The 11606-nt window shown below is 43.5% G+C and overlaps 1 pseudogene; it reads left to right on the forward strand.

Moving 5' to 3' along the window:
- The first annotated feature begins 289 nt into the window (after nucleotides 1–289).
- LOC107132303 (zinc finger HIT domain-containing protein 3-like) lies at nucleotides 290–753 on the forward strand (annotated as a pseudogene).
- The last annotated feature ends 10853 nt before the right edge of the window (nucleotides 754–11606 follow it).

Consider the following 11606-nt stretch of genomic DNA (forward strand, 5'->3'; position numbering starts at 1 on the left):
CAGTCGTGTCCGACTCTTAGCGACCCCATGGACTGCAGCCCACCAGGCTCCTCCATCCATGGGATTTTCCAGGCAAGAGTACTGGAGTGGGTGCCATCGCCTTCTCCTTATAAGGATACTAGTCACATTGAATTAGGGCCCATCCTACTGCAGTTACGATGTCATTTTAACTAATTACATCTGTAAGAACCCTATTTCCAGATGTCACATTTTGAGGTATGGGGGATTAGAACTTTAACGTATAAATTGGAGGGAGGAGGCAGGCTTGGAGCGTGTCCCAGAAGAAACCATGGCGTCGCTCAGCTGTGGTACCACCGTCTGCGTTATTTGGAGAAGCCCAAATATGGCTGCCCCGCCTGCTTTGTGCCCTACTGCTCCTTGCCCTGCTTCTGGAAGCACAAAGAGCAGTGCAAGCCTGCAACTGATCTTGTTGAGAAAAAAATAAGATCAGCTCTTACTGCAAAAACTAAAAAGTGTGGAAAATGAAGATGATGATGATGACTCTGTAGTTGATTTTCTCAATAGTGATGAGAAGAGGATAGAGTGTCTTTGCAGAATTTAAAGAGTTTAGGGGAGTCTGCAGCGCTGAGGAGCTTACTGCTCAAGCCGCACCTCAGACAGTTGATGGTTGACCTCAATCAGGCGGACGACAAGGCCAAGCTTATGCAGGCCTGCATGCAGGAACCCTTGTTTGTGGAGTTTGAGGACTGCTGCTTGAGTATCGTGGAGCCATCTTAGAACAAGGATCCTTAAGGTGGATGACTGTGCTGTCTGCTCCTCCTGGGAGGCCATCATGTGTGGGCCCTGCCCAGGGCGGTGCTTCCAGGACTCAGCGGCTGACGTCAGGTGGGCCGCCCCAGCCCCCTCTCCAGCACTGCAGGCTGAGGCACAGGCAGGTGGAGGTACTCACGGTGGCAGACCCGTATGGAGAAAGAACTTGACGTTCAAATGGTTGTTTTTAAGTGTTTTATTTTTGGTATAATTAAGACAAATATTCACTGAGTTTCCACACCCATTTGAGTAAAAACTTGCTCAGTGTTTCTAAATAAAATTATGGTGTGATGGTTCAAAAAAAAAAAAATGGGGGGGAGGATACAATATAACCCACAATAGTTCCCATCAGACTGGTTCCAAGGTAGCCAATGATTAAGATTGGTAATGACAATTGGATGAGTTATTCTACTTCATTGTTTAGTACCTTTTCCCTGGCAAGTGCAAAATGTGTTACAAAAATCTTCACAATTCATGCCCATTCCTGTATATCCACCCACAAGACTCTACCCTAGACCTTCTTGTCTTTGATCTTTCAGGCCTTTTACTTCCCAGCCCCCTACCAGCGAGCCAGGCCATTGACATATGCCCAAGCATCTCTATATATTTACTTCAGTCTGCTTCTCCTAATATACAAACCAAATGACCAGGGACACTGCTTTAACTCTACCCATTAGGAAGATTTTTCCTCTTCTCTATTTTTCAAAGCCTATCAAGTATGTGGCTACAAAGGAGCCACTATCTAATTTTGGTTTATACCCACATACTAAGCTGACTCATCCATTAAACCAAACTCAGCCTTTATTCCTCCTCCTTCAGCTGGTCAGCTGTTGGTGCAGCTATGGTGGGTGACATGGGAGTCTGGATTAGTTGGTCCTGCAGCTTACAAGTATCTCAATTGTGCTTGAGCTCCATTTCAGATGTACTATTTCCATCTTATAATAAAAGCTACTGGGTCCATCTGAACACCAAAAGAACGCAGACCATAACGGGCAGTTCTGGGCACAGGGTCACTTGGAGTCCCATGGTTAAGTGTTTGGTTTCTACCAAGGTGCAGTATCACACTAGGAGTTGTTTCTTAAAACTTAGGTAATTTTCTGCTACAGATAGAATGGCCCCACTCAAGTCCCAGGGACTACACTTTGATTTTTCCACTGAGCTTACCTAAGTTCTGTCTTAATTCAGTTTGGGCTGTTATAATGGAATACCACAGACTGGGTGGTTTAAACAGCAGAAATTTGTTTTTTGACAGTTTTGGAGGCTGGAAGTCTGAGATCATGGTGCCAGCATGTTCAGGTTCTGATGTGATCCCTCTTCCTACTTTGGAGACAGTCACCTTCTCATTCTCACTCTGCCCTCATGGGGGGTGGGGGCAGCCAGGGAGAGCTATCTGGTGTCTCTTCTTCACCATCACGTTGGGAGTTAAGGCTTCAACATATGAATGGGGATGGGGACAAATTCAGTCCATAATATTCCTCCCCTGGCCCCCTAAAATTCATGTCATTATTGCATGCAGAACACATTCACTCCATCCCAACAGCCCCCAAAGTCTTAACTCATTCTAGCATCAACCGAAAAGCCTCCTCTAAATATTATCTAAATCAGATATAGTGAGACTCAAGGTATGATTCATCCTGCGGCAAAACTCCTCTCCAGCTGTGAATCTGTAAAATCAGACAAGTTACGTGCTTCCAAAATACAATGTGGGGGGAGGGGGCAGGCATATAGGATAGGCATTCCCATTCTAACAGAAACAGGAAAGAAGGAAGGAGTGATGGGTCCTAAGAAAGTTCAGAATTTAGTGAGAAAAATTCCATTAGATCTTAAGGTTTGAGAGTAATTCTCTGGCTCAGTGCTCTGCTGTCCAGGTCCTACGGGGTGGCAGCATCACTCCCAAGGCTTTGCTGTCTAGTCCCACTCCTAAGGCTTCCGGCAGAAGCCACCTGCCTGTCAAAACTGAGGCAGTGGCCCTGATGACCATCTCTTATTCTGTCCTGTCCAATTCAATAAATCCAACAGCCGTCCTTTATTTTTTCCCATCTCTGTCCTCTTCAGTTCAAGCTGGCAGTGTTTCTGCTCATGTAATCCCATATACTCCTTTTCAAGTAATAATCTAGTAACGCTGTTGGGTTTTTCATTCAAACACGTTTTCTCATTTTTTGCAACATGGGTAGGCTGAGAGTCTTCTAAGTAATCAAGTTCTAGTTTCTCTTTGCTTTTTAATTCACCTCTCTCCTTTCATGTTTTACTCTAAGTAATAAGGTGAGACCAAGCCCTTCCTTCAGTACTTGGCTTAGAAATCTCCTCAGCTGAATATTCAATTTTATCACTCAAATTCTACCTTCCACAAAACACTAGGACACAATTCAGCCAAGTTCTTTACCATTTTATAACAGGAATCACCTTTCCTTCAGGTTCCAGTAACATGTTCCTCATTTCCATCTGAGATCTCACTAGATTTTCCCTTAATGTCCATATTTCTAGCATGTAACTTAAAATCATTCCAGCCTTTACCCCTTATCCAGTTCCAAAGCTACTTCTGCATTTTAGTTACTTATTACAGCTGTACTCCACTGCTCATATCTGTATTAGTCAGGCTCCTCCAGAGAAACAGGAGTTAGATAGAGATGTAAATTTATTATAAGGAACTGGCTCACGTGATTACAGAGGCTGAGAAGTCCCAAGATTTGCAATCAGCAAGCTCATGACCTAAGAGAGCCAACGTGCATGTCCAGTCTGAGTTCAAAGGCTTGAGAACCAGAACACCTATGGTGTAAGTTCCAGTCTGAAAGTTGGCAAGCTCAAGATCCAAGAAGAGACAAGGTTTCTGTCCAAGTCTGAAGGCTAGAAAAGACCAGTGTCCTAGCTATACAGTCAGGCAGTTGTAATTCCCTTTTACTCAGTTTTTTTGGGTTCTATTCAGGTCTTAAATTGATAGGCTGTGGCCCACCCACATTAGACAGGGCAATCTGCTTTACTCATTCTACCAATCCTATGTTAATCTCATCCAGAAACAAACCCCTACCCCACCCCAGACACACCCAGATGTTTGACCAAATTATTTGGGTACTCAATGGCCCAGTCAAGTTGAAACAAAATTAACCACCACAAGCTCCAAACTGCATCTTTTCCCACTCTTGACCCCTCTAATACAAGAGTCTACTGGAATAGTAACAGAGATACTTGTATAGGAGACCGGACCATCTGAAGAGCCCTTCTGTTCTGGGTCTCAAAGCTGGAAATCTTCTGTTACCTAGTATATAAGCTGGAGAAGTATTCCTAGATACGGAATATGCCCCAGAAGATGAACAGAGATACCAAGCCCCGTGCATTCTTTGTGGCAGGGGATGCAAGATGCAACTTTTTTATGTGTAAGGATGGACCCTTAAAAACTTCACTGAAGTGACAAATCCTTGAATCTTTGCAGCATTTTTCTACTTTCTGGAGCATGGGTCTTACCAATGCCTCCAGCATACTAGCCACCTCTTGCTTGCACTTGTCTGCCCAGCATAATATCATCTACGTAATGGGTCAATGTGATATTCTATGAATTGTCCAGGTGGTCCAGATGTCTTTTGACTATGACAGAGGATAGAGTTAACTTATCCTTGAGGCAAAACTGTACGTAAATATTATTTATCCCACATGTATGTGAACCTTTTCTGATATCTTCTCTAATTAGAATGGAAAATAATTCATTCAACAAATCACTGGCCATACACTATATCTTGATGCCTTATTAATCTGCTCTTGCTAAGTTGCTTCAGTCATGTCCAACTCTGTGCAACCCCATAGATGGCAGCCCACCAGGCTCCCCCGTCCCTGGGATTCTCCAGGCAAGAACTCTAGCAACAATATTATGCCCAGCACAGCAGGTGTGATTAGAGCTGTTACTTGCTAAAGCCTGCAATAGTCTACAGTCATTCTTCAGGATCCATCCAGTTAGTTTCTGCATGGGCCAGACTGGCTAATTAAATGGAGACATGACAGGGACTGGATTTCCCAGGTGGTGCTAGTGGTAAAGAATCTGCCTGCCCATGCAGGAGACACAAGAGATGCAGGTTTGATCCCTGGGTCAGGAAGATCCCCTAGAGGAGGAAATGATAACCCACTCCAGTATTCTTGGAGAATTCCATGGACAGAGGAGCCTGGCAGACTACAGTCCATGGGTTCATGAAGAAGTTGGACATGACTTAGAGACTAAACAACAACAGCAGCAACAAATTACAAGGTTGGTGCCAAAGTAATTGTGGTTTTGGACTGTTGACATCTGCCATTTGATACTGGAATATATTCTTAAATGTGGTTATGTTATTCATCATTTTAATGCACATTTCTTGCTATATGTTTTTTGCTAATGAATTATTACTTGCTATGTATTTTATATATATTTTAAACTATGGAAATCATGTTAGACAAAAAAAGCAAATTCAAGCGATTTTCTTATGCAAGTTCAAAATGGGTCATAAAGCAGCACAATTTGCAAGGTCAACAACACATTTCTCCCAGGAACTGCTAATATACAGTGCAGTGGTGGTTGAAAAAGTTTTGCAAAGCAGACAGGAGCCTTGAATATGAGGACTGTGGTGGCCTGCCATCTAAAGTTGACAATGACCAACTGAATCATCAAAGCTGATCCTCTTACAACTACATGGGAAGTTGCCCAAGAACTCAACACTGACCATTCTACGGTCATTAGGCATTTGAAGCAGACTGGAAAAGTGAAAAAGTTCAGTAAGTGGGTGCCTTATGAGCTGATCGCAAATCAAAAAGAACTGTCATTTTGAAGTGTCATCTTCTCTTATTCTGTGCAACAACAATGAACCATTTCTCAGATTGTAACATGCAATGAAAAGTGGATTTTATATGACAACTGGTGATGATCAGCTTAGTGGTTGGACCAAGAAGCTCCAAAGCACTTTCCAAAGCCAAACTTGTACAAAAAAAAAGGGTCATGGTCACTGTTTGATGGTCTGCTTCTGGTCTGACCCACTACAGCTTTCTGAATCCCAGCAAAACCATTACACCTGGGAAGCATGCTCAGCCAGTTGATGAGATGCACTGAAAACTGCAGCCAGCACTGGTCAACAGAACGGGTCCATGACAATGCCCACCGCACATCGCATAACCAATGCTTCAAAAGTTGGATGAATTGGGCTACAAAGTTTTGCCTCATCCACCATATTCACCTGACCTCTTGCCAACCAACTACCACTTCTTCAACCATCCTGACAACTTTTTGCAGGGAAAATGTTCCCACAAGCAGCAGGATGCAGAAAATGCTTTCCAAGGGTTTGCCTAATCCTAAAGCATGGATTTTTACATGACAAGGATAAATAAATTTATTTCTTGTTGGCAAAAATGTGTTGACTGTAATGGTTCCTATTTTGATTAATAAAGATGTTTGAGCCTAGTTACAAAGATTTAAGATTCAGGGTCCAAAACTGTAATTGCTTTTGCACCTAACTGTCAAATAGATCAATTCCAGTTACATACACAGGAACTGAAGAAATGATCATTGGGTGGGCCCACAGACACCATGGACCCGCTGTTACTGACTTTAGCAAGGACCCCATTTACTACAAGGCCCTCATAAGTGTCCAGTCTAACAGGGGGCCATGACAATGCTTGGGTCTCAGGGTACTGATATCTGTTTTTTGAGTCAATTTTCTGGTTATCCCTCTTCCACATTGTGTACAGTCACTATAGTAAATGGCCACAGGTCTCTTTGGGGAAGGACTGGAGAATCATTACATGTGTAACTTGCTGAAGTGCTGCAGGATCTGCCATCTCTTAGTCAATGGATTTCGGATCTGAAAAGTGGCCCAAATCCAGACATTGAACAAGGGATAATGAGTTTTTGGCTAGGGTTGGGGGTGAGGGGGACCATCTTCAGTCTCCTATTTTTCCATCTTGGCCTATTTTTGGTTGTAGATGTTAATTTTACCTCTAGAGATGCTAGGCTCTATATCCATCTTCATAATTCCCTGTCAAGGCCCTTGGCTGCCAATCTTGTCAGAAGTGGCTCATCTTTTTAATATTTGTGGCCTCCTGGTGATTAAGTGCCACCATCTGGCCTGTATTACTTGGGGGAAGGGGGATATCATTTCCATAGTTATTAATCAATCCCAGCTCTGTTCCAACCCCAGACTGTTCCTATGTCAGCCCAGACTTCTTGGTGATGCTCTTGCCCCTCACCAGAGGATTTCTGACGGCCTCAGTGAATGGTGTGTTTCCTGGGCCTTCCTGTGGAACATAATCCTCTGATGGGTCCTCTGGCCTCACACCTATTCCTGCATGCCCACTTCCTTGTCTTTTTATTCATTCTTCTACCACATGCCAGGGTAACTGAGACATTTCTACTTTACTCAGCATTGGCCATCCCTTTCTCTAGGTTCCTAAAAGCCCCCCTGCAGTTTGTTTCATCCCCAAGGGTTTTTGCTACAGTGTTAAATCCTGTACCTCCAGAAAGTGCTCCTAATTCAATGAATTCCTGATTATACAGTCTTATATTCCAGCCCCTTTGATCAAGCAACCTCAAAATTCAACTGCAAGATACTCTCCTGGCTTCTGTCTGTATATGCTAGCTAGTTCTTACAGCTCTTTGTATATAATCTCTTTCCTTCTGTATCAGGCCAAGTATGTTCTCAGCTGGGCTTCGCTAGGATTTAACTCTAGTTACTGCCCTGGCAGCCAGTAGAAGAGGTAGGGACAACTTCTATGTTGCCTTGTGGGGCAGTGGCTCTGCAGTATCTTTCAGCATGAAGGGAGTAAGAAGAAGAGGTAAACCATCTCTGCAAATTTTGAGAGTTCATGTGGGGCTTGCAGAACTAACATCCTTACAGATGTCCATTCAGATGCACTATCTCTTGTTTCAGGTTTTCTCAACCAGGGCCCTGACCTGTTGCCTCTCTGAAGTCCTGAGTCAGTGGCTTAACTGTCAGCTCTTCCACTATAGGAGATAAAAGCCTCTTTGAAAGCTACTAAAGAGGCCCACTGTCTCTCATACTTAACCATTAACCAAGGGAGAACCCTTGCTTTCTCCTTATTCCTTTCCAGAGTGTCACTACAACTTGGCAGTAACCAGTAAACCCCACTGCCCTTACAGGTATGTTTCGCCCCCAACCACCATGTATTTCACATGCCTGAAATTGTGCCTGCAAGGGCTTTCTCCTCCACTGGGATGTTTTCCCAGGTTGTTCTTAGTCGCTCAGTCGTGTCCAACTCTTTGTGACCCCATGGACTGTAGCTCACCAAGCTCCTCTGTCCATGGGGATTCTCCAGACAAGAATACTGGAGTGGGTTGCCATGTCCTCCGTCTCGGGATCTTTCCAACCCAGGGATCGAATCCTGGTCTCCCGCATTGCAGGCAGATTCTTTACCATCTGAGTTACCAGGGTAGCCAGGTTACTAATGATTAAACCTTTAGCAGCTAGATCACCAACTGTGTTAGTAACTACCCATGCCCCTACACTACTCGGGAAAGCATCATCTTGGTTTACAAGGTAGTGAGTGTGCCATCACACTTTCTCAACTTTCTATGTTTTCTTAGACCTCTCCTGGTACCACCTGTGCTAGTTTGGGCCCTCTAAGAGGCAGTTGCCAAAGTGTGATTTGACATGTACATTAGCTAGGGCTGGGTGGCTTAAACAATAGAAATTTATTTCTCACTCTTTTGGAGGCTAGAGGTCCAAGATCAAGATGTCAACAGGTTTGGTTTCTTTTGGGGCCTCCATCCTTGGCTTGCAGATGGCCACTTTTGCAGCATGGCCCTTCCTCTGTACACATACCCCGAGTGTCTCCTTACGTGTCCAAATTTCCTCTGCTTTTAAGAAATCAGCCAAACTGGGTTAGGGTTCACCTTAACAGGTTCATTTTAACTTAATTGTGTCTTTCAAAGACTCATCTCCAAATACAGTCACATTCTGAGGTACTGTGGGTTTAGAGTTTCAACATATGGATCCTTCAACATATGGATCTTGGGGAAATCACAATTCAACCCATAACAACATGCAAGATATTTATTAGGGGAGCTATCTGTCAAAGATAAAAGGGAAAGGAGAAGGGCAGGTGTGAGAGTCTGCAAACTGTGACTATCAAGTCACATACCTGACATCTATGCAGAGAAAAAAGAAATGATTGAGTAGGCAGGTCTTAGACTGCAGCACAAATTGAAGAAACTCTAAGTTAGGCTGATGGGTCCTCCAGTCAAAGCTGCCCATCAGAGGAGTCCCAAACGTTACAGCAATGCAGCACATTAGCAGCCTTGTGCAGTCACTTCTAAGTTAGAAAACTACAGGCACATAAAGAATTCCATTTAGGGACCAGTTCTTACTGGTTTCTTTGCTTAGTGTTACACTCTGGCTATTATTCTGCCACACTTTATTTTGCTCCAGGACCCATGTGCCTAGCTCTCCAAGATGTTTTTATATCTTTCTTATTTTTTGAGTCCAGTTCATTTTCTCATGTTTACTTTATTCCTTTCCTTTCTGTCTTCTATGGCTTCCTTATTATTTTTTTTCAAAGGATATCCAGTTCAACTTTCAATGAAACATTTATTGAACGGGATTGATTATGGGCAATAAATACAGTAGGTGCTGGATTTTTATGCCCTAATGGTCCACTTTCTTGGGAGAAAACAAGATTTCCCTTCTTATCCACAATCAGAGCTACCTGCAGCTTCCTTTCACTTATGATATATAGGGCACAAGCACATTTACCCTGAGAATTCTACATTCAAATAATTTTTTGACACTCACCATAATATCTGATAGTAATAAGGGCTGCAAAGCACCCTGCATCCCTGGGTGTTCAGGACATATTATTATGCCTGAAGTGAGCTTCCCTGGTGGCTCAGTGGTAAAGAACCCGCCTGCAATGCAGTTTGATCCCTGGGTCTGGAAGATCCCCTGGAGAAGGAAATGGCAAACCACTGCAGTATTCTTGCCTGGGAAATCCCATAGACAGAGGAGCTTAGTGGGCTGTAGCTGTAGTCCATGGCGTCACAAGAGTCAGACAGGACTTAGTGACTGAAAAACAACAACAACCTATTTAGGTACATAGGTAATATTTATGTAGATATGTATAAATAGTTACTATATATTAATTTCAAAAGAACTTCAGAAGAGAAAGCATAATGAACTTAACTAAGCATAATGAAGCTTAACTATGGCCTTTGTAATAGAAAGGCCATATTAAGCTGACCAGAAACTTGAGGGATAAATCTAAAAGATGTCTGAGGACTACTCTTGGAATTTCTCCTCAGTTTTATCAGTGTCAAACTTATTGGCTAGGGGCCACAAAAACAAAATTCCAGTTGAACTCATGAGGAAAGGACATAAAGGACGGGGAAAAAGATATCAATACTCAGAAGGCTTGTTTCTACATTTCCTTAACATTTCCAAATGAATTGCCTTGGTCATTTACAAACGTAATCTGAGGCCAAGTCAGGAACTTGAGAGAAACAGGCCTGGAGAGGTTGAGGCCTTGACCAGTGGTATATTATTAACCAAAAATGGAACACTGGCATTTCTCTTTCAGTCATACACCACCCACTAAATGACTTCCTAACTGGCTATCTTTCTTGAACATATCATTTACAGTCTTTCTATGAAGCTGTGAGTGTGCTCTCCTACCCTTAGGGAAGGTAAGTTAGAAAAACAAACAAGACACTGCTGTCTGTTAATTCATGGATAATAGAAAAAGCAGTGAACAATCTGAATCCCAGATCCAGAGCTCTGGGTCACTAGGTTGAAGCCTGTAGTACTAGTGGCTGGGGGGTAAGAATGGAAGTCCCCTACACATGAATGAGTTCCCTTCCAAGAGTCTTTAGTAAGTCCAGTAAAGTTAGCCTAAGCACCCAACTAACACAATCAGCTATATAGTACTGTACTGTAATAGGTTTATAATACTCTTCACACTAATACATAAAAAAGAAACACAAAAAAATAAAGAAAACACTTTTAATCTTATGGTACAGTACCTTGAAAAGTACAGTAGTAACCAGCTACATCACACTGCTTTAGCTCACTTCAGGATATCTTGGGCTTGAAATAAAGATACTATACTACTGTACTCTATATAGTACTGTAAAGTACACAAAAGCAAAACCACTTGTAAAGGCACACATGTGACAGTGTATGGCAGACATGTGAACTAACTTAGGTAACTGGACATGCGAAGGTACTTCCTATCTTTGAAAGTTTGCAACTTTCAACTTTGAAATTTCCTATGTAGGAGACTTACTGTAAAATTACCCTGGCCATGGGGAAACTTCAAGACTTTCCTACCAACTAAAACTCACCAACTTTTCTCAACAAACGAGCCATGGGAGGGGTGGGCTGAAGTGAACGGACTCGCTCCCAGCACCGGTACAGACGCATCCAATTATTTCCCAAGTTCAGTCCTGGAGGCAGTCACAGCACCTGGAGGAAGTCTGCGCCGGAGCCGGAAGAGCGGGGTATACAGCTAACAGCCGGGCGGGTGGAAAGCGAGAAGAGCCTGGGACAAACGCTCTCCGATAGGGACCCATCAAACCAGGGCTCAGACAGTCTGGCTCGCCATAAAATTACCCAGTTGACAATCTTGGGACAGTTCACAAGAACTTTAAAAAAGTGAACTCTGACCACACGCCTTCAGTTCCGAGCGCCCCTGGCAACCACTCGCGATTTAAAACGGAAGAACGGCCTTTGTCCCGCCCACCCTGGGCCACCGGAGGCCCGGCGGGTTAGCTCGTTGGCCCAATCACCTCGGCGGGAACTCCGATCAACCAATAAGAGACAGGTATGGGAGAGAGGGCTGCAGGGGTGGCGAGCGCACGCGCAGCTGGGAGAGTG

The sequence above is a fragment of the Bos taurus genome, chromosome 3 (genome assembly GCF_002263795.3).
Source record: "Bos taurus isolate L1 Dominette 01449 registration number 42190680 breed Hereford chromosome 3, ARS-UCD2.0, whole genome shotgun sequence".
NCBI lineage: Eukaryota > Metazoa > Chordata > Mammalia > Artiodactyla > Bovidae > Bos > Bos taurus.